The following is a 5,116-nucleotide window of genomic DNA, read 5'->3' on the forward strand; positions in this document are numbered from 1 at the left end:
TACATAAAACTCTCTCTTATACATCAGTTGCTGTGGATTTGTTTCTCCAAAGTACCCAGACTAATACAGAAGTTAAGTAAATGTCTGACAGGTCATAAAGCTAGGATCCAAATTAAAATCGGATTGACCCAGAAATAAATGAATAAATCAAATCTGATCGACTCTGCATCAAATTGACAAAGGCCACAGCTGGCACACCAGATCTACCCATCCAGCTAGAGATTCGGATTCAGGAGGATCCTCCGTCTCTGCGACACTCACCGACAGGCTTCTCCTCTCGTTGCCTTCAGTTCTGCACGCTGCTGCAGCAGCCCTGCAGTCTGCAGGGGTCCCCAGGGATCGCTTGCCTGAGCATTCTCAAGAACAATCATCCCTTTATTCAACTGGCTGACATCATGATTTGCCAGGATCGTCATCCTTGTCGCTCCTTTGTGACGTGACTCATCCTCAGAGTCCTGTTTTCCATCACTCTTTCGCCAGAGATGGATGGAGGCCAACCCTCATGGCATGCTCAGTATTTGACTTATGCGCTGCCTGCTCTAAACAACTCAGCCTGGACCAAATCCAGAAGACTTTTTTTTTTTTATGGCAGTCGGCGTCAAGAAACGCGTACTTATAGGAAGACTCGCTTGTCTGTTTGTTTCAGATGAACTTGTCTGTCCCTAAAGTGGACTCCAAGTCCATTTCAAGTGGACATTTCCTCCTCTCGTTTATTTTTAAGCCACTACTTAGAGTCCAGGGATAAGGAATCTGGAGGGATTTTTAAATTTTGTTTTGTTTAAAAAGAAACATTATATATATATATATTTTTATTATATAAATATGTGTTATATAATATATCTATATCACAGCCCAAGAAAGGAAATCAACAATATCCTGCTAAACCCTCCATTTTTTGCCCCCCCATCCTCCCACTCTCCCTGTACCCAGTGACTTTTTTCTCTGTGCCTGTCTTTACCTTTACAATTTTGCTGACCTTTTACCTACCAAATTTGAGAGAGGGAGGGAGGACTTCACTTGTGAGTGTTTGAGGGAGACAGAAACTGAACAAAACAAACTCACAGCCATTGAGTCAATTCTGAATCATAGCGACCCTATAGGACAGAGTAGAACTGCCCCTGTGGGTTTCCAAGACCAGTAGACAGCCCCCCTTATCTCCCTGGGGTGGGGGGATGAGGGGGACAGAGAGGACCATCAATCTAAAGAATGAGCCTCTAAAGGTAGAATCTAGGAAATCAACCTCTCGGAATCTCTTGGTAGTCTGAGGCTGGGGCTGCCTCCCGAACCCATGGCAGGCAAGTCTCACCTTCAGATGATAGGGTTTAAGAGGGCTGGCCTCTGGACATAGAGATCCACCCACAGCTTATCTTCGTAAAAGCACCTCACCTAGCCATTCGTTCATGTCCTAGCAAGCTCGCCTGCCCATAGCCTAGCTAAGATTGTTGTTGTTGTTGTTGAAAATCCACACAGTACAGCATTCGGCAACTCCCACAGGTACCATCCAGTGACATCGTCTACATTCTTCCATTGTGCAACCATTCTCACCGTCCTTTTCTGAGTTGTTCTTCCTTCATGAACATAAACTCACTGCCCCCCCTCCATTAACATAAACTCACTGCCCCCCCTCCTCCATTAACATAAACTCACTCCCCCTGCATTAACATAAACTCACTTCCCTTCATGAACATAAACTCCCTCCCCCTTCATGAACATAAACTCACTTCCCTTCATGAACATAAACTCATTGCCGCCCCCCTTCATTAACATAAACTCACTGTCCGCAAAGGTCCCTAGCTAATTTTTAGAGTAAGGCTTGCCAGCTTGATCCCATACAGATAGAGTTTAAAAGGGCACAGTGCTCCAGGAAGGCATTTTTTGTACTACTTAAGCCAAACTATTATTAAGTTTTAAGAAGGCTTCAGGAGATATTTTTTGGTTTACACTTGAAAGATCATCTCAGGGCCAGAGTGTCAGGGATTGCTCCAGCCTTGGTGGCCCTAGAAAGTATGGATTCTGTGAGAATTTGAAGTGTTGGTACCTAGTTTCCCCCTTTTGATCAGAACTCTTCTGTAGAATCTCTTATCAACATGTTTGGTCATGGTAGCTGGGCACATCTCATGCTTCTCTGATTCCTCATGAGGCCTTTACTCATGAGGGCAATTAGCCACACATTTGTGGGGAGGGGCAGGGAAGGTAGACTTTGAAGAACTGCTTTATCACCAGGTTAAGTCATCCAGTTACAAACGAGATATAACTTTCTGCAAGGGTACTGCTACTAGGAAAGGAAAGGGGAGAAAAAGAAAAGATGTCATTCACTACATCAATAATATCTAGCACTATTTTTCAAAAGGCCCTGGCCAGACAGCTCCCAACACAACACTGGATCCAAAGTGGTTTACGGTCAGACTTTGTGGGCAGAACATGAGGCCTCTCAGTGGTGAGGGACACAAAGTGGGGACCACTGGCAATGCTCAGTCACCAGCAAGACTCCAAGTACTGAAGCCCCGCATCTGCAGTACTGAAGGTCGTGTAACTCTCTAACTACTTAGCTCTGCTGGACAGGGCCACACAACTGATAAGCTGTACATGACACTGTTCCATGTTATAAAAACGCTAGCTTTTTCGTTTACAGGCATTCCCTGCTTGAGTTGTTAGCCCTGTTAAGTGATGCAAGGGGATTTTATGAGATCAGCACATGCTTATTTTATTCTAAAGGAATGAAATACATAAAAAGCAACTGGTGTGGTTTGCAACCTGCCAAACTGAGTTATTTTGTTGAGGTGAAAGATCAATAACTCACTTTAGGACCAAGTCACCTTCTGAAAATGCCCCACACCTACTCCTTAAATGTGTTCTAGTCTGCCTCAGACGTGGCCAGAGTGGAAGAATGCCAGCCATGGCTACTCCCGGACAACAGGAATGCATCCCAGACAATGGCCATTAACACCTTGGCATGCAGCCACAGAGCCGGGAAACAAAGCCAGATGGAAGAGGCTTTTTATTCAAAGGCAAAATGACCCCATAGCCTGATGGCGGGGGTGATGCCTACCTTTACACGCATCCACGTGCACATGATCGCCTCATCTTTCTTGTTCTCTTTTTATGGGGCTGGTTTGGATTGACTTGCTGAAGAATGGTGTTCATTATCTAATATAATAAGTCGTAGGAGAGAGATTTCTGTGGTGACATGGGATAGGTTTGTAGAAGTCACAGGTGGAGAGGGTAGGGAGGAAACCAGCTGTGACCCATCTATGTGAAGGTCACATCCGCTTCATTGCACACCTCGAAGACTTTCTCAATGACATTGGCATAGGCAGTGGTTCTCAGGTCCAACCTCAGGTTATGCTTCCTGGCTGCGTGCATGATTTGCCTGGGAGAATACTCCATTGTATAAGCTAAGCCTGAGTGCCCGACGTCTTTCTCAGAAGCACCCAATATCCTGTCTTGGAACTCTGCTGTGTGTACAATGTGATCGTTCCACCTTGCTTTGCAAACTTTCTTTCTAAATTCTCTTGAATAGAAATGAGCAGGTGGGAGTGAGAGTCCTGTTCATACTTCAAGGTCAGACGGCCACACCTGATATGATTAAGCGACTCAAAGTCTGAGGCTGTCATTCCTGCAGCATCCAAGGAGAGACCAGCAAACACCAGAATGTTCCTCTCCGGAAAAATCTTACCACTTCCAGGGTTGTTGGTCCATTGGCACCCGCAGCAATGATCTTGGGTTTGACTCCGGTGCATTGTATTTGGTCATCTGCTTCTTGCTGGCTGCTGGAATCCGTCTGTCGCAGTATGTGTCCAAGATGCCTCCTTCATAGGGCTTTGCCTGGAGGAGGTCAACCAGGGTTGACCCAGGTTGCAATTTGAAGTCTCCCTGGTCATCTGGATCAATATCATCTGAATTCCTTAAACTTCCATCAGATGCCCCAACACCGACACCTTTAGCACCAAGGCAAAGTAAGTATCTCATCAGAGTGCAGGCCCATATCACCAAATCCCCGAACAACAAAGGTATTATCTCTGAACACTGACGGCTTTCCTAGCATGTTCGTGTTTATGAAGTTTTCAATTGCACGGAAAACACCGTAGCCAGTAGCAGAGGTACAACTCCACCTGGCCTGCTGGGTTTACCAGTAACACAGGCCTTCGCAGTCATATCCTAGTGCCCTATGGTACTGGCATCGGTGTCGGGGATTCCGGACATCTCTTGATTGACTGTGCGCATCTCAGAGGCAGCTACATGAAAGCCAGGACAATCAAGCCCTTCTCTACTAGCTTCATGGTGAACCTTCCTGTCATCTTTTCTGATTCATTATCGGTGTGGTCCTGGGGATTGATCCTCACCCCAGCTTTAGCACTTCCAAATGGCACACCGCATACTCTGCACCTGCAGGTCATCCGAGAAGCCCGAGTTCTTACTTCATCCATGCTCACATCTGTGCTGTAACGGGCACCTCCTTTGCCGGGCGTGCTGTGCTAGCTGTGCTGGGTGCGATGGCTCTCTAACTTCTCAGGACCCATCGTCACAGGCAGATGGGGAAAGAGATAGCCACCTATATTCTTTCTTCCTCCTATGCCTCACTCTGTATTCCTCTCTTTGCTCCAAGAAAATAGAGAGCAGTTCTCTCTTCGATGGTTGCTTTGCAAGTTTTTAAGACCAATGCATTCTCACAAGGAACTATGAAGTCGAGCAGAAGTACAAACATGGCTTTAGGCCAGTTAACTGGGATGTCCCGTTAAACCATGACCCTAAACCTCCAAATCCAGAAACCAGATCTTACAGTCATTGTTTGCACATAAGCAGCCTTAACAGTTGTTCTTCGCAATGTTGATGTAAATATATCTATCGCATGACATTTGCCAATTCAGACCTTTACAGGTGCACAACATCGTTAGAGTAATGACATTGATGGGCTGTACAACCCTGTTACGGATTGAATTATGAGCCCTTAAAATGTGTATCAGAGGAGCCCTGGGGATGTCATGGGTTACACATTGGGCCACTAACCGTGATGTCAGGTGTTCAAAACCATTCCTTGGAAGAAAGATGAGACTTTCTACTCCTGTAAAAGTCAACAGTCTCCGAAACTCACGAGGGCACTTCGACTCTGTCCTGT

General features: G+C 45.9%; 1 pseudogene; it reads right to left on the reverse strand.

Annotated features, from left to right (window-relative positions):
* Nucleotides 1–3,249: 3,249 nt before the first annotated feature.
* Nucleotides 3,250–4,499, reverse strand: LOC101642214 (annotated as a pseudogene).
* Between the last annotated feature and the right edge of the window lie 617 nt (nucleotides 4,500–5,116).

This window comes from Echinops telfairi, unplaced genomic scaffold (assembly GCF_000313985.2).
Source record: "Echinops telfairi isolate 266 unplaced genomic scaffold, ASM31398v2 ScPeMD7_7475;HRSCAF=8513, whole genome shotgun sequence".
Classification (NCBI taxonomy): Eukaryota; Metazoa; Chordata; class Mammalia; order Afrosoricida; family Tenrecidae; genus Echinops; species Echinops telfairi.